General features: G+C 43.9%; 1 protein-coding gene across 2 annotated transcripts in view; it reads left to right on the forward strand.

Annotated features, from left to right (window-relative positions):
• The window catches only part of CACNG2 (calcium voltage-gated channel auxiliary subunit gamma 2), a 52775-nt gene that overhangs the window by 21572 nt on the left and 9001 nt on the right, over positions 1-22202 (forward strand). The window lies entirely within an intron of this gene.

Below are 22202 nucleotides of genomic sequence, written 5' to 3' on the forward strand. Positions count from 1 at the left end.
TATGGCTCTACCTGCATTTATGAATAATCTTTAGTAGGTTGAACTGTCCATAAATCTATTGCTGTTCTTTGGATACAGGTGTGAACCCAAGGACTCTCTGACTCTTAAAATGATGAAGTTTGGCAAGCAGAAATCACTTTTTAAATCAAGGATTCACTTTTCTCTCATTTAAACACCACAGGAAGTGTTGACACACAGGAAGTAAGATCTGATTCTGGTAAACAGGGCTGAAATAACTTGCCATTTTCAGAGTGGACTGAAACACATGGCAATTATAATGCAAGAAGCTTTATGAGGATGTAACTGTTTAAAAGTTGATTAGGAAAAATAGGCACTTGGCTTCCAATCTGGAAGAGTAGTAGAGGGAGGGATGGCTGCATGGCAGGACTCCTGTTGGTGTATGAATGTCTGCGCCATGGTGGCATTGTTATCCCCTTCTTGTCCTGACAATATACAGTGAACAGCACTTCAGGAGGTGGGTGGGGGACATCTGGTTAATGAGGAACAGATGGACATCTTCAGACGTGCACTATACCTGCTCTTTTCCTTGCTGCTCCCTCCCTCACTCTCCGATTTCTCTCGTCTGCAGCTGAGCTCTTCCTTCTCCTTCATTGTAAATAGGATGGAGTGTCCGTGTGCTCCTGAGAAAAAGCAACAAATAGTTCTGGTCACAGCCAGGTCCAATACCAGCAAATACAGTTGAGAAATGTCTCAGCTGTAGCGTGGACATCTCTTTAGGACCCTTACATGCTGTGCTGGTCTCCACTTACCATGTCTCCTTCCCATTCCAGTTCCTGGACCCATCATGACAGTGGACAACACAGACCTCTTTGTCATGTGCCATTTCTTTGATATGACCTGTTAAATGATTTGAGAAGGACTTCCTTAAAGCCCACCTATTGGGACTTGGCAGTTTACATCACAGTGAAAACGTACGTGTTTATCTTTCCTGGCTCTCCACTCTTTAGCTTATAGGGAAGAATTTTAGAAGAGGTTCAGTGATTAGAGCTGGCAACCTGAATTCCCCTTCCATCCTTCTGGTTTCCTCAAAGCATGTAGGTAGGATTTGTGTCTGTATTTGTGCATTGTCCTCCAGTTAATGGGTGCCAGTAATGTGGGTTTCTTGGTCTCCCATAAAAATCTGAATACAAACCAGATCCTGCGAGAAATAAAAATTCCCAAAGGCTTGTGCATCTCACAGCTCAGAGGAGGCAGTGCAGCATTCCTAGATGTGCTTCTAGAAAGGAAATCTTCCTAAATCCCTGTGTTCCAAGCAATGCTGACAAAATAGCACAATAATTCCTATCAAGTTCCAATTGGCTTTCATTAATGCTAGTGGCTTTGAGATTTTCTCCCTGAGAGATATGACAAAAAAGTCAGTCCCTAAATACCTTCTCACTCCTTATAACAATTTTATTTCTCTACTCTTATGCCTGCTCACAGTTACAGAGTTGAACTGATCCCTTGGTTTAAGTTACACGATGTGCTTATGTAGCATCAGGACAAGGTTATCCACCTTCTGCCTTCCTCTAACTCACCAAGTATTTTAGTGTGGGTGAGCAAAGTCCCTTGAATCAGTCTCTTTCAAGGGCAGCAAGCAGAGGTATAGTCAGCAGTCCAACCATGCTACTGTTTTCTTTCTCTCTAATCTGAAAGCGGTTACAGTGTCCCAAAATGGGATTAATTTTCTGTATAGGTCTGTTTGTGATAAAAGTCCTCTGTGTCCCTTCTGTGGTTTCTACTCTAGCTGCCTTTGAGACACATTGGATTTTATATATAGGGCATAGACATAACATAAATGAGGAAAGAGAACTTCAAAGGAGGATTATTTAGGTTGGTTGAGGTAGAAACCAAGTTAATTCACTTGAGTCGATAATTTCTATGTGGAAAATGGACTAAGTCCCCATGGCATTCTCACCATAGCACACAAATGCTGAGTTAGCATTCAGATCCATCCTCTGCCAGGCTCTTGACTTTATGGGCAACTTGGAAGTATTATTCAATATACATCTCAGCCAAAGCATCATGACTATATCTGATTGTCCTTGGCTTTGCTTCCAAGATCCTTTCCTTACTCCTTCTCTTTCTGCCTTTTCCCAAGTGAGCCCTCATTCCTCTTTTATATCCATGGTGATTCAACAAGCAGATTCTAACACAGTGAGTTAGCAATACCTCAGCAGCCTTACAGAGTCCAATATCTACCAGCAGGACCGGGCAACAAAAGGAAAAGCTTTTCATCCTTCTTTTTTTGCCATTCATCAGAGGCTGAAGCATGCACATCTTAGCTTTACTGTGTATGACCTTCTGGAGGTCTCTTCCTGCCTGGCACATTTCCTCCATTACAGTGTAAGAGTGAAGATCTTGATATCTCACTCAAGTATCCGCTAATGTCTATAGAGTGGTAAGACTGTCTTTATACTATTCCTCTCCCACAAGCTGTTGAGCATGGCAACACAGTCTGGACCTGGTGTACACTTTATTGAGTTCACAGGGAGATCCCAGTCTAAGAATCCCATCCAGAAGTCCTCGGGGAGTGAATGCGCTCAGCCATCCCCGGCAGCTCATGTCCAGGCTTCACCACACAAAAAAACACGAGTCTGTCAGGACAGTCAGTGCTACCTCTTTTCATCTGCTTGTATGGCTGTACGCTTCTTGTTTCATCTTAGATTCTTTCCTTAGACGCATCTCATAGTTCATAGCTCTCCTTGGACACATTCCACATGGACAACAATTCTTTATGAAGCTCTCTACGCCCATAAAAGAAGTATCTGCTCAAGGTCGTTGATCATTCAGTCCTCTTGCTGCAATGGAGTTGGGGTGGTCTGGGAGTTTCTTACCAGCATAACCTCTCTTTCTGACAACTCCCTTCCCCTCAGCCCCAGGGCGCAAGTCCTGGCAATAATGCTATCTTCAGTGTTCCACCTCTAAATAGCCTTCCATCTGCTGAAGAGTGAAAATCGGTGTCAGTGCACCTGAACCTGTTCCCTTGCAGGGAGATTTTCTATGCACTGCCCCAGATTTGTCAAGTCCATTATGAAGAATCCTGTTGTGCAGAACTTCAATTTGAGACACGCTGCTTTGTAAGATAAATGCAGGTTGAAAGCGTGCAGCTGCATTCCTAGAGAAAAGGGCTACAATTCCCCAGAGACCCTCGAAGGTCCAAGGTAACTGCAGTCATGACCCCGTTGCCTGCACCAGCCTCATCAGTGCAGTAATGGAATGAACTTGTACAAGCCCCACTGGAGAAGGGACAAAACTAATAATCCTGATCCTCCCTTCTACAGCAAGTGCATGCTCAGAAATTACCTGGCATGCCTCTGAGGAAGCAGCATGCCTAGGGCTGGGGAGGGAAGAAACTGGAATTTACTGGTGGGTTTAACAGTTAGTGGATTTTGGGATTCTTGCTGCAATTTCTTGTGAACTACAAGCTTTCCATAAGAATGCAGAAACATCCAGTGAAATACATTGCTTTTCAGCTGTTGAAACTGCTTCATTGGGGTTTCAAGATTCCAGTTTTCCTACTCTGCACACAGCACTTCTCAAACATAGCGGGACCCATGGTAAGCCAAGCCAAAGAAAACACCCCTGGCCTGAGGTAGACTTCAGTTTCAGTCTTTTTTCTCTGATTGAGTTTCACTTGTAAGTTGGAAATAATAATGCATCATCAATCTTAGATGAAATCTGGATTTCCATCCCAAAACATTGTCAGAGGCTTACGAGTTATGAAGAATATCGTGACCAGCCAGTGGGATGGATCCACTGGAGCACTCAGCCTCTTCCTATGTTTAGACTAGCATGGAAGTTTATTTTACTTTAATACAGGATGCACTGACAGAAATATGTTAACATGTTGCCAGTCTGGGAAAGCCTGTTTTTTCCTGTACATGTTTTTCAATCTGATTCCTTTCCTCCTCCTAAATTCTAGTTATAATATGAGTTTCAGCAGTTGGATCCTGTGGTAGGATGAAATTTTACAGTTGTTCCATGGATATTTATAGTCTGGTCATTATCATGCTGTGTATATATTTTAGCAATAGCTGTCAGGCTTTGCAATGACATAGGACTGACTTTCACCTCCAGTTGTGCTTGTTGAGATACACCCTCCAGTCACAGGCTAGTGGGTATTGGTAAAGAAAAGGTCGGTGAGACAGTTGTGTTAGTTAAGTTTGAATCATCAGATCACTGAAGCATTCAGATAGGAAGAGACCTCACGAAGTCTCCAGTCCAACCTACTGCTCAAAGCGGGGTCAGCTATGCGGCTGGGCCAGTTTGCTCAGGGCTTTATCCAGACAGGGTCAGGTTTGATATCAATCCCAGCAGAACTTCAAATGCACATGGTATATCACTGAAGAACTGCAATGACTGAACTTCCAGAGGCATATGGCTTTTTAAAAATTAATACTTCAGTCTTAGTGGTTTGTGCATCACATCTTTGAAACTTATCTCAGCTCCTCACTCCAGCAATCCTCAGTAGGTGCTGATCAAGAACAGAAAGTAGCCCATCTTAGATGTCGAATCAATATAAGCTGTAAGTCCTTCTTGTGCCATATATTTGTAAGAAAGCCTAAAGAAGCACCTTGTATGACTTTTCCTAGGTGGTGCACACAAGCAGAGAGAAAGCAGTGCTTCATCTGCCTTGTCAACTAGAGACTGGTCAGAGTAAGACATGTAGAAAAATGTGATCTCCAGCATCAAGCTCTTAGGGGGCTCACTGTGTGCACATAAGAAGGCTGTGAGCCCATGGAAGCATCTCTTATGCCTCTTTGTACCAGTAAATAAAATCCCACACACCCTATTTCTAGTCCCTGCAGCCAGGTGATGGGACTCCTCTCTGTCCTGGGGATGAATGAACTCATCTGTAGAGCCACCTCTTATCGGCTTCTGTACACATAACAAGAACTGATACCTTTCCCTTGCCAAGATTCTTCAGGGTTAGTCTGGAGGAATCATTACCTCACAACCCATCTGGGCCATCCTCAGAGTCCTGGGAGTGGGGGCAGGTGCTTGAACCCAGTGAAGATGTTTCTAGTCAGCATGGATGATACTGGATTTTAATTCCTGCACCAGAATGTAATGCCCTGTTGAAGTCAGGAGGGACAAGGAGAAAAATATCCTTCTGAAATCCCATTTGTTTGGCTCCTTATTCAGAAAATTTTACAACAGTTCAGAGGGTTCACTGGTCTCATGCGGTGCAAAGTAGACAAGAAATTTTTAACAGAAACAGCAACCGATTTAGCTGCTTCAGATAAAAACTACTACTTTTTCCCTAAACACGGTAAGGGATCATAGTCCCAATGCACAGAGGATCTGCTGCTGTAGGTCTCAGACCTGCAAAACTGTCATCCAGGGCTGCTCAATAGTTCAATGACCCACTGGACAAATGAGAGGATGAGAAGCAGAGTAAAAGGAAATCTGAGACCATCTGAACATCTGTCAGCCAGTGCCACTGTTCTGGAAAAACCTTGGTTGTAATTAGAAACAGTAAGTATTTCATAAAGCAGTTACCTCCTACTGTGATACATGTTAGATAAATACACAAAAAAGGCTTTCGGCTCTCCTGCTGTGATACATGTTAGACAAACGCAGAAGAAAGGCTTTAGGCTGGCCCACTGGATCTAGTCCAGTCCTGGCAGCCAAACCTGCAGCCAGAACAGCCTTCCCAAACTCTGGGCTCCTGGGGGAGCCCGCACCTCTGGGTGGTACTGCCTACTGATGCTCCAGAGATATCAGCCATAGGGCCATAGGGCTGCAAAGAGCTTTCTGCAGACCCCTGGTAACAGCTTGGGCCTCTTGTATGATCAGAAGCTTTCCCCTTTGCCACGTCAGTGGCTGAACTGGTCACAGGCATCTCCTGTTTACTGTGACCTCCAGTAATTCCTTGCACGCACACATATCGGTTACTATAAATCCCACTTTCCTGGAGCAGAACATCCAGGCCAGCTAGGAAATGGGGCTGTGTTCGAGAGAGATACTGTACTGCAAACCTAACGCTGTGCAGCCTGAGGAACTCAGTCAAATGACTTTGCAAACGGCCCCAAATTTACTTGCTCGTATTCACTAGTACGCCCTGTGGCACTGAGTGTCACTGCGCTACATATGGTGGATGAGCACTTGGTGTTTTTTTGGTTTTGAAATGTGCATGATTCCCAGGGCTGCTTATTGGTTTTATAGCTGGCTTATAATCTATATGTTAGGCATGTAGTAGTGTACAGTAGCATGATTGATCCAGAGCTAGATGTGGTGACACTGTCATCTCTAACATTTCTCTTCTAAACAGTTCATCAGAAGAATGAATAAAACATAATATATAAATATGCTATATTTATATTATATATAAATTTCCAATGCCAACTGTACTTATCTGCAGCCATTACTTTGCACTGCAGACATTTCACTGCACCAAACATCTGGGATTTAATTTCAAGCCTTCTCCACTCAGCAGCAAAGACCTTTACATCCAGCAAGCTACGAGAGCAGTTTCACTGGCTCACACGAAGAAGATGGAAGTTTATAACTAATAAAAATGCCAGCAAATTGTATACATTTGGCCGCATTCACAACTTGAGCTGAGTGAATCGGAGGCAGTGCGAGCTGCTGTAATGTGTCATTTTCTCTGTCCTACTAGCACATAACTCACACAATTTAAACTATCTTAACTACCATTAGACTCCCACACACTTGTCCCTTGCTGCCCAATAAACAGGATAGTGATGTGGTGCTCCTAATAGCACCTGTAAGACTCTCCTATACTACAACAGTAGCATTCCTGGAGCAGCCAAGAAAGGAAACATAGCTGGATAGACCAGTAATTGAGAAAGCTGATATATTTCCACCAGGAGAAGGTAGCAATTCATACTCTCTACCTATCATTATCCTTAAGTATTGATTCTCCAGTCACATTTTCTTTGTTAAATGGCTTATTTCATCAAGGAGGGATTCTGTGGTTGCAGTCAAACCGGGACTGAGCATACACGTGCATCTGGAGTGAAGTGTATGTGACCTGAATTTCAGACTAACCTCTAAAACTACCCTTTGAATGAAAACTCAGCACGTTGCATCTCCCACTGTTGCTTAACTCCTACCATTTGAAGGGAAATGTTACGCTCTGAGGTGCCTGTTGTCTGGATATTGTATCTTACTTTGTAAAAATTCTGTGGTGGTTATCAGATGGGCAAGGAGATTTTCGTAAACATCAGATAAAATATTTGAGTGTGATCACTCAGTTTACTTTAAACAAATTTGCTTCAATTGTGTTCCCATTCCATTTGTCTGCCTTCTGTGACTGTTCCAGCAACATATTTACTGGCATGGATTTTCACTCAAACAACAACATTTGAGGGAACGTGTTTGTAAAAAGCAAATGTTGAATCTGTAATCATAAAGTATTCACTCTGATGAGACACTACTATTAATGAGTTAATGCCACTACCAAATTGTTACTAGATTATTTTTTTTTCTGAGAGAAACTTAGAATTTAGACACAATGACAAGAGCTGCAACAGTACCTGTTTTTTCTGGGTGTATTTTTGATATGTTCTTCCTTATGGGGAGGCAATGGAAACTGAAACATTTTCCATTTCCAGTTGATGGCATAAGATAACAGTAATTTAATATACATGTCCAGTCAGAAAAGAACTGAATTTCATGTCTCCTATACTTAAAGTAACACTGGCAGAAATGGAATAGCAAACAAATCAGAGGTTGAATTGCCCTAGTGTTGTCAAAAAAATGAAAAGAACAAACAAATTAAGGGAAATTATAATATTCCTCCAGGAATTATTTGAAAAAAAGGTGGGAGTGAGGGCTGATAGTCTTGATGGAGTGAATATCTCTCAGGCTCTTCAAAAAAAAGAGAAGGGCTTTCTATTTCTGATCATGCATGGAATTATACTTTTACATTGCTTTTCAGTCCCTCCTTTTTTAACAAGAATAAAGGCTGGCCTGGGTTCACAGTGGAAAAATACAAGACTGAAGTTTTCAAAAACAGTTGAAAACAAATCTGAGACCAATTGAAATCAAGACAGAGGGGAAAGAGAGAGTCCAAAAAGCAAAGAGACAGAAATGTTAGTCCAGGCTGAGGAAGCAGTATTGGAAAAAATATATGTCAACAGCTGGAGCTGTGCGACACTGAGGAAGCTGGCGCTAGCAGAGAAATATCAGTAGTGGCACAGACTGAAGCAAATCAGCTTGGAAAATAAAGGAGAGGAAATTGAAAATTTGCCTCAAAATGAATGGGAAAACCAAAAGTATGAGATGAGAAGTTGAAGATGTAACACAAGCTGCGTTAAGTTGCGCACAAATTTGGAAAAGCCCTGAGTAAGAACATTTTGAAGGTCAGACCATGCTGTAGACATTATGACTGGTAGATTTGTTGTTGTGACATACTGGGTAGAGAAGATGAGTTAAAAATTCACAAAAACGCGCAGGTTGTGCCTAGCACATGCAGAATGGGTTCAAAGAAGGACAGGAAATAAATAATGGATTATTTAAAGCATTTCAAATTAAGTAGAATCATTCTACCTATGAAGGAATCAACTGAGAAAAGCTGATACAAATCCAGAAGCATTCTTAGGCAAGAGAGGCTGCAGCTAAGCAGGAAAGAGCCAGTGCAGTTGTAAAAGGTATGTGCATTAGAGTACTATGGATATTAAAATGGCTGGTAGAGCTCACAGGAATTTTTTACTGAAATGTATTTTTTTGTCTATGCATGTCAGTTTGTTGAAGATGACAATCTACAGGAACATACTTTCTAGTCTTAGCAGAAAAGATGGCTTACATCTGAGATGGGATCATTAGTCAGAAGAAGAGAAAGAGAAGAGGCAACCAGAAGAGTCAAGTAATTAGTTAGCTTATATAGAATACAGGAAATCCAAGGTGAAATCTTTGCTAGGTAAGAACTTTGAACACATTTCCATTTCAATATTAAGCTTAGCTTAGAATCACTAGTTCTAGAATAGGGTTGATTTCTCCCTTTGTCACAGAAAGAAAACAACTGAGGAGGTATGGATAAGTCACAGTGTGAACTGAAGATTTATCCTGAAACTTCTAAAACACCCTGATGCTTTGCACCATCCTTCCATCACTTAAGTCAGAAAGAAGAGCCTGAAGCAGCACTATCCTCATGAATGGAGACCTCTGGTTCTGATGCTAGAAGTAATTGACCTCTGTGTGGTCTTGATCAGACGGTATACAACTACATTTTCATAGGTACTCATTTCTCAGAGAATTTTTGCACCTACTGTTCTATTCTGCCTTGTTCAAAGGTGCTGAAGACCTACTGCTCTCTTTCAAGTCCTACAGCAAAGCAATTAGGTTAAGTTATTTCAGACTGGGTTCCCAGAAATGAAGATGCATAAAATGAATGAACACATGAAAAAAATTGGCCTTAATATCTCTGTGACTCAGCTTTTCCATCTCTACAATGGAGAAAACGATGCTTACTGATTTTGCAAAATACTTGGAGCTCTACGGATGAAAAGCAGCATGAATGTTAAGTATGATTACAATTTTTACTAGAAAAAGATTTAAAGGATCATTTATCCCTGGATAAGGGATCCCAGCACAGAAGAGGCACCCTTGTCCGAAGAACTGCTTCAAAGTTGAGCAGTTGCTAAGAAACCAGAGTACCTTCATCACAATGAATACCCCAATGGAGTGGGCAACCATTTCACAAGGCAGCCACGAGGTAAAAAAGAAATGGGACCAGGCGTCATTAGTAGGAAGGAGATCATTAGATTTCTGCACTACAGTCTGTATGAACCCACAGCAAAAAATGGACGAGGACAGTCTTGTAGGAGAGATGAGAAGCAACGCCTCTCTTAAGCACTCTATGAAGAAAAAGGAGGCTCTGGGTGCTTGTTAAATGGAACGGTGGTGTCGATGGAGGAGCCTGAGGACACAGCAGATAATGGCTTATTTTCAAAGAGCTGAGCAGAGTACCAGAAGCTAAGGAATTACTGGAAACAGGAGTAAAGTAAAAAGCTGGAGTAAGGAGATAGGCCTAAATGATGAGAGGTACCAGGGTCAAGCGAAGTAGTTGTTTTCTTGAGCGACTGAATTATGTCAGATGTTTCCAGGGCTGCAAAGAGAGTAGGAGGAGAGGCATGAGAAAGGCTCAAGAAAAGGGGGTGTTAAGTCTAAGTGAGATAAATCAGGGCAATCTGTGATTGAAAGATGAAAAAATTATATTGTACTCGCCTGGAAAAGGGCTAGGAGATGCAAACAACATGGGTGTGCTGTGAAGAACACCAGTACTAGAGGAAGAGGGAAGAAGGGCTAATAGTGGCTTGAGAAATGAAGAAGGAATAGGAACCAGACTATTCATAATAAGCTGCCCTATGACTCCTGCTGTACATGGAGGAAGGATTCATACTGTTGTTTCTAGAAGTATGACCCAGATGACTCAAAATTAGAGTCTGGACAAAGTATTGTGAAAAAGATCTTGAAGTGCTGGATTTTGTTTGGGTTTGGTTTTTAATACAGATGATGTTGGGCAGAAACAGAGTTTAACACAGCACTGCAGGTGTTGTCATAATGGGCTGAGAGAGGAAAGGAGGAAGCCAGTCAAATTGCAGATGAGCACTAAAAAGCACGTGGGGAGAATACTTGAAAGGAATAAAAGGTTTAGTGTAATCCTGCGATGAAGAGACAGTGGGGATTGGTGCAAATTAAGCAAGGCATCACTGGGTATGGAGGAAAAAAATGGGCTCATTAAAACAGAGTCCCAGAGATCAGTAAATTGAAGGTGAGAAACTGTATGTCAATAGTTAGCAAAAATTAGAAGGAAGAGGAAAGAGCAGCATCAAGAAAGAGTCACTGCAGTTAGAGTAATAAAGCTAAGACTGTAAGAAGTCTGAAAGATCATGGAAGGTAAGAAAACAGAAGAAATTCACAAGCAGAAAATTGCTTCAGGAGTGAAAGGGTAGATGCACTGTGTTTAAAAGAAAAAAAAAAAAGAAAGAAAGAAAAAAGACACAGGATCTATTCAGAGTTTCTGAGATGGGAAATGGGGCTTCTCCTGGCGGGGAGTCACAGGAACAAGAATGCTTCTTGCTCATTCTGGAAGTTCTAGCCTTTGGGAACTATCCTTGGTCAGACACGTTCTAGGGAAGCTGCAATACACAACAGAGACAGCAGTATTGATCTCCTTGGGAACCTGCAGAGTGTGGAAAATGTTCCACTGCCGGGATTATCCCCTTGGTCACGTTTTGAGGAGGTCCCCAGGCTGGAGACAATCCCACTGCTTTCCCCTCCGTAGAAATAGTCCGCACCCTACAACCTGTATGCTGAGAGATCCTCAGCCCCTCAGTGTCCCACTCCTTGCAGATGGCCTTTTCTCTGCAGCTGCCTCCCCGTACCAATTAATACTCCTGATGTGTGCTGATTGATTAGGCAAAAGCAATATAGAGACAATGCTTTACCAAGCTATTGAGACCAGGTCACGAAAGCACAAACCCAGTCAATTCTCAGAGCCAGAGAGGCCCAGCAGGACTATAGGAAAGGCTTAATACTCACACTAAAACATCCAGCATGCAGGAGCTACATTATCTTTTCCTTACCTGCTGTTCTACTTGTGTCACCCTCTCTTCTCGAATCCCTGTGCTGACTTCCCGTTCCCTTCTACATCAAAGTTCAATCCCTCATTTCATCTTCAAGGCCTCACGTGGCTCCGTCGGAGCTTGCTCCCTCCTCCCTCTCCCACCCCACTGATGCTCACTCAGCACATCTCCCCCTCCCTGGCCCCCTCCCTCTCCCTGCAGCAATGATTCTGTTCCTCTCCTGCTGCCCTCTCTCCTCCTCTCACCACACAACCTTATTCACCTCCCCCGTGCCTGCCCTCAGGACTCATTTACTGCAGCTAGTCTTCCTGCGTTAATGACTTCCACTTCTCCTACGCCCTTGGCAAGCTTTGCCCCTTCTGACTATTAACTTTGTTTACTATATTACATCTTTAGAATTAGGAATGATTCAGAGACACCCAGCTAAAGCCAGGAGCAAACAAGACATGAACATGCCATAGCTCAGCTTGTGACCTTTCTCAGGCACTTGCTTCCCTCATTCCAGCCTGCACGTTTCACAACTAATCTTGTCCCCACTGTTCTCAGGCTGACCTCACCAGAAGCAGAATCTAAGTCTTGTAGTTGCTGCCTAACAGCTGCTGAGAGCCTCTTCTGAAGAGCTGAGCGTTCTCACTTGCTAGTGCCTCAGAGGCTGGGGTCTTTGTACTGTAAAATCCCAGGGACATGATTCTGCCTTTTTCGCTGCCAGTAAAATGCCGTGTACACGTGATGGCATGTGGAAATACATAATTATGCTTAACACTATGAGCAGACAGCATTAGCAGGGAAAGGCTTTCCCATCCCACTCACCCTTTGTCTATCTGTTTCTTCCCCGTTGTCGAAATTTAGCATCCTCCACTGAGAGACTCAGTTTTGCTCTGTTGCTTGGAAGGCATCCAGTCCCAGCTCACTCGCTTTCCCTGCCAGTCTCCACAGGTATTCTGTACACAGGGCTTCCAGCTAGTCGAGAAATGCTCTCTCTCTTCTCCCCCCTGCAGGGGAATCTCTGAGTGCCGGGGTTGTTACAGGATCCTGGTGGTTAGGCAGAGTCATTCATTCTTGCTGTGATATATTAACCACCTCTGCTCTGCAGCACACGATGAAGTGCACTACAGGAAAAGAGGAGCCCTTCAGTAGGAATGGGGGGCAGCCCTGAAGAGGCATTTACACAAGGCATTTGTCACAGAGGGACCAAGGGGAAAACCTGCATGGTTTTGGGTTTATCTTGGCCAAAACTCATTTTGGTGTTCACTAGAAGTGGCTCCAGGCGAGACAGTTTGGAGCAGAGATTAATGCATAGACTGAATTTCATGTTTGAGGTTGACATGACTCTAATGTTGGCTTGACAAAACCAAGGCCACAGCCTTCTAAGACTGTCCTGAACAAGAGGGCCAAGAGGACAAAGTCTTGGCGCACAATGTATCTCAGAGGCTGGTTTTGGAGAGACAGACTGATAGACTGAGACGTGGCATCTGTGGGTAGAGTTAAATGGACAAGCAGTCCCTGAGCAACAGCTGTGCCTTCAAGCAGCCACAGCTGTCCCAGCAGGACCCAGGGAAGATGCAAATATATGCTAAGTAAGGTGCGTGGTAGCTAACACGAAGACAGGTAGATATGCAGAGACCATGCTGGAAAAACATGGATAGCTATTTTCCTGTCTCACAAAACTCTGAAATCATAAAGCTTCCTATTCTACATTAGAGTAGTACAAAGATGGTTTTAAAAGGCTTTTTTTTAGACCTAAACTATGAAGTAGGTGCACTGGAGTTGTCAGTAAGCCAATAGTTCAGGTATTCATCTTATTCACCTGGGATGCAAGTGATCAGGTCAAAATCTCTGTATCCCTCTGAGAAATTTTCATTGAAAAACTCTGAATAATTTCAAGAGAGAAAGACTTTCTGCTGTGGCTGTAGCACTGGCAGGAAAAAAAATTTAAAAAAATGGATTTACTCATGGAGAGACAAACACACAGTGAGACCGAGTTGCTGCTGTTCTTTGATCTTGGCACATTTCCTGACTGGTAACTCCAGTGCAAAGGTAAGATAATGAGGTTAAGATCTAAAGGTGTAGCACAGCATTTGATGTTGCTTCATAGACTGCTGTAGCTATAGCAGTAAATTAGAAACTAAGGAAGGGGCGGGGATTTCCGATCAGTGATTCCAGTGGAGAACTGGTAGTTTTTTCAAGGAAAAGTGGGCAAATCTGGAAGGAGTTTGGGGTTTGGCAGTCTTTAGGAGACAAGTTCTTGGTTTATGGGCATTAAAGCAGGGAAGTTTCAGTTCTAGGACTTACATTACCCTGTGGAGGTGGTAGGCAGGGAGGTACGATTTGGTGTAAGAAGCTCTGATGGGCATATTTCCAGGTAATACAATCCTGGTCACAGAATGTTGCTTGGTACCTGGGCTTGGACATGATTCAAAACCCTGAAACAGCCTTTCAGGTTTCTAACTGAGTGTAACTGGACCAGAGCACACTAGAAATAATATTCCCTAGTCTGGTCTTGTAAGTAAATTTTATCCAATTACGAATAGCCTCCTCCCCAGGATGCAAGAGTAATGTTATGTGTAGAACAGCTGAAAACGCTTCAGAGATTAGCTCTAGCACATAGCTCACACCTACAGACTCTTCTGTAATAAATTAGCATGCTCAATGGATGAAACAATATCGGTGCAGCAGCATGGCTTGCAGTCAAGCTTCAAGGGGGTTATTATGACTGAGCAGCAGTACCCACTGCCCCATATGCCTTCTCTGGCTATGCCACAGGTAGTTTCATGCTCCTCATTCACAGCCTCCCCTTCAACCTCCCCCTTCCAAATCATCCTTCCCTCACTCACCGCTGCTCACCTTTCTTGTGGGCATTATCCCTGAATTTAGCACTCTTCTCCCCTCTGTGTGTTTCTTTTTAAAAGCCAGCATAAAATAACAGGATACACAAATACAGAGAACCACAAATGTCTCATGATCCTGTGCAGCTATAAACCTCCCTCTTCCACACACCCTGCTGGCATTGTTTGCTTGTTAAATAAGCCCAGTGCTGTGCTTAAGTCTAACTTTTGTTGTAAGTGCTTCAGAAAAGGGCCAAGTCACTTTGTTTCCTTGTAAATCACTGGGGTACCTGCAATCCAGTGGAAATAACAATAATAAAATTATTAATGTTCTAATAACAGCCTCTAAAAGCTAACACCACTGGTAAGGCTTGGCATTTGTTTTTCTTTCAGCTGCATAAAAAGGGACCTAAAATCAAATCTATGCAATATCTACTTTAACACCCAATGTTTGATGTGGATTATGAGTAAAGCAGCAAGTTGGAACAGCAGCAGCTTGTCTGGAGACACTGAGAGCCGCAGCGTAGCTGTGCTAATGCAATTTGATCAGACTTAACATGGGCCAGCTACCCTGCTCAGCCCTATGGGATGTAGGCTGTGTTTACCAACACTTTCTGAACTCCTGCGACCCAAGTCGAAAATAGCATGATGTTTGTTTCATGTGTAACAAAGCAAACTCTGCGTCCTGGCTCTTTTAGTACAGAGAGCACTGCTTTCCTACAGCTTTCACAGACCCATCCAATTTTGACTCCAGATATCTGTCCAGTGATTGCACCAAAATAATCCCAGGAAAGCGTGAACCTAAAATTATTTAGAACCTATACATACAAACTATGCAACTCTTCACATCCCAAATCCCAGCATAGCTGGAAAATGCAATAAACAAGCCACGTTTGGATTCGGTGTTGAGGCTGATTGGAAAGGGGCTGTAGCGGGGACTGTCCCCACACTGGAGGCATTGCCAAGGCAGAGAGCTCGCCTTTCTAGGGTAGCTGGAGAGACTAGTGGTTTCCTCCCCACTGCTGTTAAAAGGAGTTTGCTGTACATCAGGTCAGCCCTCCACTCCTTCCTGCCCCGTCTTCCCTACAGTTTCTTGTTCCTTATTGCTTTAGGAGCATTTGGGGTGCTTTGGATCATTTTGTGAGCTCTGGAATGGATTTACCATGAGTGAGCATCCCAAATGAGTCTGGTATACTCACACTGCCCTCATCCCAGGGTGCTCCCCGGACCAGGGTGCTGGGCAGCCCTGGTCTGGCCGAGGAGCTGCTCTGGGCTGGGCTTCTCCCAAAACACCAGAGCTGCAGGGCGAGACGCAGCAGCTGCTAGAGGGAAATGCAGAATTAGAAAGTCCTGATCTCTTCCTCAGTGCTTTCATTTTCTGGTTGTAGGTGGTGCATCTCAGGGCATAAAGGGCACAGAGCAGAAAAGCTCCACGAGTGCACGGCCTTGCGTATTGCAGCTCAACCCGAAGCACTGCAGTCAGCAGGGCTCTCTGCCAAGGAAATCCTACACTGAGTTCCCTCCTGGCCACCTCTGGTGGGGCTGCCTGAAGGGACAGCAAAAAATCCCAGCATGCTTGCTGAAGAGAGTAAGGAATAACCAATATTCCCTGCCTGTGTAAAGCCGCTTCCACTCTCTGAGGGCAAGTGTGTGCAAGCTCAGTGAGCGCGTAATGGCTGCCATGCTTGTCTGCGGAGCCACCACGCTGGGGGATCTTTCTCAGTGTTGCATGAAGGGCTTTGGGTTCCCTGGGGTATGAAAAGTGCTAGAGAAAACCCAGCCCTTCCCTCATTCCATTTCCTCGCCTAGAATAAACTTCACACTCATCTGCTAGGCTGGAATAGCCAAATCAGGTTGTGCATGCCCGGCGGAGCCACTCACTCCAACTGGGGCGACCGTGGCCGGATCCCCAGTTCTCACCCAGAGATGATTAAAGAAAGCAAGCGGTGCCTACCTGCCCAGCCATTTCCCAACTGGCAGGGAGGGCACTGAGGTGAAAGACCCCGAGGACCACCAGGTCGGGGTTGCACTTTTCCCATGGGAAGAAAGCTGAGGAATTCCCACGCCTTGCTATTCCCACGCCTTCCTATTCCCCAAAATTTCTACTGCTGGCTGTCAGTTATGTTACAGATTTGACAGTTCCTGCTGCAGGCTGATGATGTTGTGTGGGAGAACACAGGAGACTTGCTGAGACTGCCAAATTGCTAAACACATGTGATGGGGGTCTCTCCCTTCCTCCACGTGTCTAAGCCTTAGAGAAGAAGGGGGAGGAAAAATTAAAAGGCGCAGAAGAGGGAGGATGGATTGAAAGCTGCCTCTGCCATTGACTTGCTCTATTCTTTGGATTATTTCCCTGGGGTTCTTGGGTATTTTTATTATTAATAACTAATAATAATTTCTATATAGCGTTTTGCATTCTGAAGGACCCTAAAGCACACCACATACTTCGTAAGCTAATTACCAGCTGCGAGCCTAATTCCTCTCTCAGTTGTGCCCATATCTGCTGAAGTAGCAGCTCAGAGTCACACTAGATTTACACCAGTTTAACTAAGGACACTGTCTCCCTATAGATCTGGCTGGATATGTCAGAGACAAATGCAGTGTGGAGTTGGAGATGAAAGATTTCAATTGCCTTTTCTCCTCCTCTGTAATTTAAGAAATTACTAAGGAAATTGCATTCAAAAAGCTTTGTGAACATAGCATTACAATTACAATATTCAAGATCTGGAGTCTAGGAATAGCCAAGCCCAAATTCCCACTGGGGTACGGGCTCAACCCATGTCTGAACCACGTACGGGCTCAACATACAGGCTCAACCCACGTCTGTTTAGTTCATGGCTGTGTCCCAGACAGCACAGGCCACTTTTCACAGTGTAACGAAGGCTGGTTTTCTCTCTTTTCTTGCCAGGTAAATCCATGGTTGTGCATGGTAACTTCCAACCACCTTATCACTGACCTAAAACATGACTTATTGTACCAAGTGAGCCTGGATCTGTCCTCTGATGCATGCTCACAAATCAGCAATGCAGTTACATTTTAAGAGAAAAATGCAACCACATAGAATGAGCTGAAATAAAAATTTTCAGGCATGTGGATTTCCTCTGCCTGATTCTGACAGACTAGGCCAGCTGAGCTCTGGGTCTTTGAGGTCAAGTTTGAGATGGTTTAGTCACTATGTCTTCATCTAGTTAGGATGTTGTTTACATGTTCTGATTTCTAAGAGTTTGATGTTGAAAACCTATATGCAAAACCTGTCCTAGTTACACTATTTTTGCAGGGATAGGAAAAAAAAGGAGAAAAGAGAAGCAACAGCTCTTAAATACTCTTTTCATCCCATGCACCCCTTTCCCTCCAGGCTTAGATTAGTATCTCCCTTTCTCTGACATCTGGATGTGCAGACATGGGTTGGGATTGCCTGTGGTAGCTGTGAAGCACCTCCTCTCCTCCCACACCTTATGCACATCATTTCTCTCTCACTGCAGATAATTGCATCACCCTTCCAGTCACTCGGCTCACAGTTGTAGTGTCACATTTGACTCGTTACACACACACACACAAATGTTCTTGCTACAAATTGCCAGATTTTTTGTTTTAATCCTCTGTAATATCTTGATTTCTTTCACTTGCCCTTTCTGTTTTGCTTGGACTTCTTTCCATGTCTTGATCGACTTTTGCCATCAGTTTTCCATCCTCCACCCAGCACTTAAGTAGCTCCAGCACTTAAGTTGTGCTCCTACAGTTTAAATCCCAATATCATGCTACAGCATCTGAGCACAACTATTTATAAACCCTTGCTTCCATTTCTTTTCTGGTTCCTAGCTCATTTCTGCCTCTTCTCACAAGGCAAAGGCAATAGTATATGCCAAAATACTTTGAAAACTCTGCAACTGGGTTCATGCACCTGAAAGTTCTTCTATTTCTCCTACCACTCTAACAACTGTATAAATAGCTTCTAACTGCTCTACTGAGGAATTAGAGATATTGTCAATGCTTTCACATTCACTGAGTCCCATAGGAAAAGATAAGTTAGAAAAAGCAAATTATTTCTTTGATATATACGCAAAATCATAGCACGCAGTTGTTGTATATGTATGCATAAGACTATTTTCAATTCCAGAATGCCAGCACAGCATGGAAATGTGAGAAAGAGAATATTAGAAGGAGCAAAGTTATCCACAGCTTTAGATTATTTAGATGAGCCTAATACATTTTTGTGTTTAGTACCATTTTCAGAAGAAATTCATCTCAGGTTTGCCTCTGGTAAAGTCTAGAAAACAGAGGCAATTGTTTACCGGGGGAGATGTTTGTGCTGGACATACGCAAAAAGGATTTTTTTAAAAATAATTTTCATTATTGCTGTGTTAAGGTTTTTCATTTGTAACTTGGACAGATGTCTAGCAATCCCTGAAAACCAGCCACCCGCAATGTTTCAGCTTATAAAGCTTCAATGTGCTGGATTTGGTTTTGCATCAAAATGCGTTCAAGAGCCTTTGTCCAATTTTCCCAGCCAGTCTCACTCTCTGCCTGTGAAAAAGCATGGGAAAATTCAAGCCACAGTGAGGATATTTTTAAAAGTTACAACCCTGTAAAAAGAGAGTGTTTATAAATGGAAATCTTCATATAATCTTAATAATAGGTTTTGCTTCCGCTGCATCTCCACCCACATACAAGGAATAGCTATAGCTAGCTCTGAGGCAGAGTCTATCGGCTACTTAACAGCATGCAGCAGCGTTACGGAGCAGGGTGGGAAGGAGAGGAGTTCTGCCGCCTCCAAGGAAAAAATGCAAAGCAGTTCAAGGCTGAGAGCAAGCGCAGGGTCCGGCTGTAATGCAGCGCAATCCCTGCTCTCCGCCGCAGCTGCAGCGCCAGGCAGGCGGAGCGCTGCAGGGGAACCATGCGGGTAATGCCAGGAAGTGATGGGGCTCTTCTGCACTCCCACACTGCCAAGGCTCTATGGGGGGAACCAAAGCCACCTCCAGCAGCACATGTGGTGTCTTTTTCTGTCATCAGCCCCTTCTCTTTCACGGGGTGACTGTCAGGGAGGGCTGCAGAGAGCAAGCGAGGAGTAAAGGCTGAAAAAGGCAGAACGTGGGATTGGCTTGGATGGGACTTCTCTCCCCAGTGCACGATTGGTGTTCACTCTACCTCTCTCCTTTCACCTCATTATCCCCTTCACCATGTTACCCCATACTGGCTTCTCCCACTTCTTTCTCCCTGCCAATCTATATCTGCTATTTTTTTTTATTAATCATCTCCTGACTAAACTCATCTCCCCAGAACTGGATCATCTCAGGACTTTTTATTACTGTAGTCATTCCTAATGCATTGTGATATACCACTTCCTTCATGCTCATCAAGGCAGCAATGATCTGTAAGACAGTGTTTGTACCATTTTTACTGCAGTAAACTCCCTGTATCAACTAATCCCTGGCAAAAGCTGTAATTATGATTATTAATAAGAAGGTGAGGAGAGCTGGTGTAGTGGTTGTACCTTGTAGGCAGGGGGGATATTCTTTCATAACTGTAAGATCAATTTCTATTTTACATCAGTTCTTTTACAGACTTCTTCACCACAATATCTGAATGATTTCCAGTGGTACATTAAGTGATGGGGCTTGATAACAGCCACATGTGGTTTATTCTTCTATCATCTCCCTAGGGAGAGAATTATGTACGCAACACACTGGTCATGTTGCTGGGGTATTATCTGGGTTTTTAAACATGCGCACTGCTGCACGTTTGTGGCGAAGAAGACCGCATTAAAGCAGGTGCATTGCATTTGGACGGGAAGATGGTGAGATATCTAGATGGTCTTTTGTTCCCATGGGATCTCTGTTGTCCCAGGCTCACGCCCGCAGGCACCATTTGCTGTCTCACTGGGCTTCACCTTGCACTGGGAAGTTCCTCTGACCCTAGGGAGAGCTGTGGACTCCTTGGTCTTAAAATTATCTACCTGAGTCAAAAAGTATTGCCACCAGCAGCACATCCCCTGTTACTGTGCAGAGCTGCTAAAACAGCACCTGCTCAGCCCCTCAAAAGACCAGCCCTTGTGGCCCAGCAGCTACATTTGCTGGTATAACCCTACACTTAAAGTGTGTACTGAGGGACTTGAAAATATGGCCTAATTTTTGTAAGGTGCTATCTGTGGAAAGATTCCCCAAGAGGGACAATGAGCACTTTCGAAAGGCCAGCCTTTCTTCTGAGCACGTCAGCACAGGTGGGTAAAAGCAGATGCCCATGAGCAGTATCTGTGCTCCCTGTCACTGAGCCCTTCATGAGCTCCAAATCCCCCCAAAACAATGAGTGTTCTCGAGTGCTTCATTGCTGGAAGGGTAGAGAGCAATCAAAATGCCTTCAAAGGGCTTTTCCTGCGCCTCCCTTGGCGCTTCATGAAACCTCACTTCTTCCTTTTGAAGTCATGTCATGTTGGGCATTAACAACTCAGTGTCACTAGTGTCATTTTTTGACAGGGACAGCAGGCATCCTCTCCTACTTTGGAAGTCCTTTGCCAATACGTGTGAAAAAGACAGACCAACAATTTGCCACATAGCTGTGGAATTTGTCTTCCCATTCCAGAGGCTGGCTCTGAGCCCCACTTCACCACTGCTCAGAAATGGGGTCCTGGAGCAAAAAGAAATATTTGTGCCTGACCACCCACCCTTCCTGCACTGTTTCTCACATTTGTTTTATGGGTAGATAGCAAATAGTAGACTAATTTGTTTGAACTGGAAGGTGGGGAGAATTATCTGACCCAAATGATCCAGTGTCTGATCACTCCTGTATTTTTAATATAAATATCCTCAGACCGTTTCCCTGAGGCAGGGAAATACCATCAGTGAAGGAAGAGGGGAGTTAAGCAACTTGTTTATAATGATACAGCAAGTGTGTGGTGGAAAGAGATACTAAATCCTTGGCCAACACCAAGCCATCTTTTTGAGCTTTTGGAGACAACATATATATATCCAGCCCACTTTATTTATTTCTCTAGAAGTCATCATGCCAAAACCTCTGCTAAATTAGAGAGTGAGACTGAAGGAAAGCTTTCAGTGGATTGCTTTTTTCCATAAATGGAAATATCACAAATCATTCTGGGAAAACAGGTCTTTTTGTTCTCATCCTTCTTTGTCTGCTTCTCTCCTTTTGGATGTCTTTTCCTCTGCCTCTGGCTCCCAGTTTTCAGATGTACGGTCCTGACCATTTAAAAGTGTTCCTACCATGCAGGAAGGGAGTAGCTTTTCATTCTTTGGAAGCTACTATTTTGTGATGGATTGCACTCTGCAGGCAAGCTAGACTTCTGCAAGAGATGACAGGGCTGCACAAAGCGGCACAAAAATAAACCGTATCACCAACAATACCAAGCCAGGTTCTCGTCGGGGGTAACTCAGTCTGACTCTCGCTGCAGCAGAGCTGGTGGCTGCCAGCTGTCCTGGATAGACAGCATGTACCCAAACGATGACCCAGCGGCATTGGAGGAGGTCTCTCTGAGGGATGAACGTGCAGTTAATGTTGATTTTCATGCCTCTTAGACATTCAGTCCCTTTTGGCAGCACGGCAGGTTGTTTCTGCTCTTAATACCCCAGCTGGACAACTTCTGTCCTGGTCTAGGAACTGGGGGGCTTCCTGTTGCACCAGTCCTGGCTCCTCCAGACTGCATTTTCCAAAGCTTGGGCAGGCAGCAAGCAAACAGTGAGGATCTCATCTAAGTACTTCCAGTAATATCCAGGGGACTTGGGGGCTGCTGTGTGATTTTTCCACAGATGCAAGCATCCCCCCAGCTTTTCTGTCCCAATATAAGTCAGTGTTCCTCCTCTCCTCCTTT

Source organism: Phaenicophaeus curvirostris, chromosome 1 (genome assembly GCF_032191515.1).
Source record: "Phaenicophaeus curvirostris isolate KB17595 chromosome 1, BPBGC_Pcur_1.0, whole genome shotgun sequence".
Taxonomy (NCBI): Eukaryota; Metazoa; Chordata; class Aves; order Cuculiformes; family Cuculidae; genus Phaenicophaeus; species Phaenicophaeus curvirostris.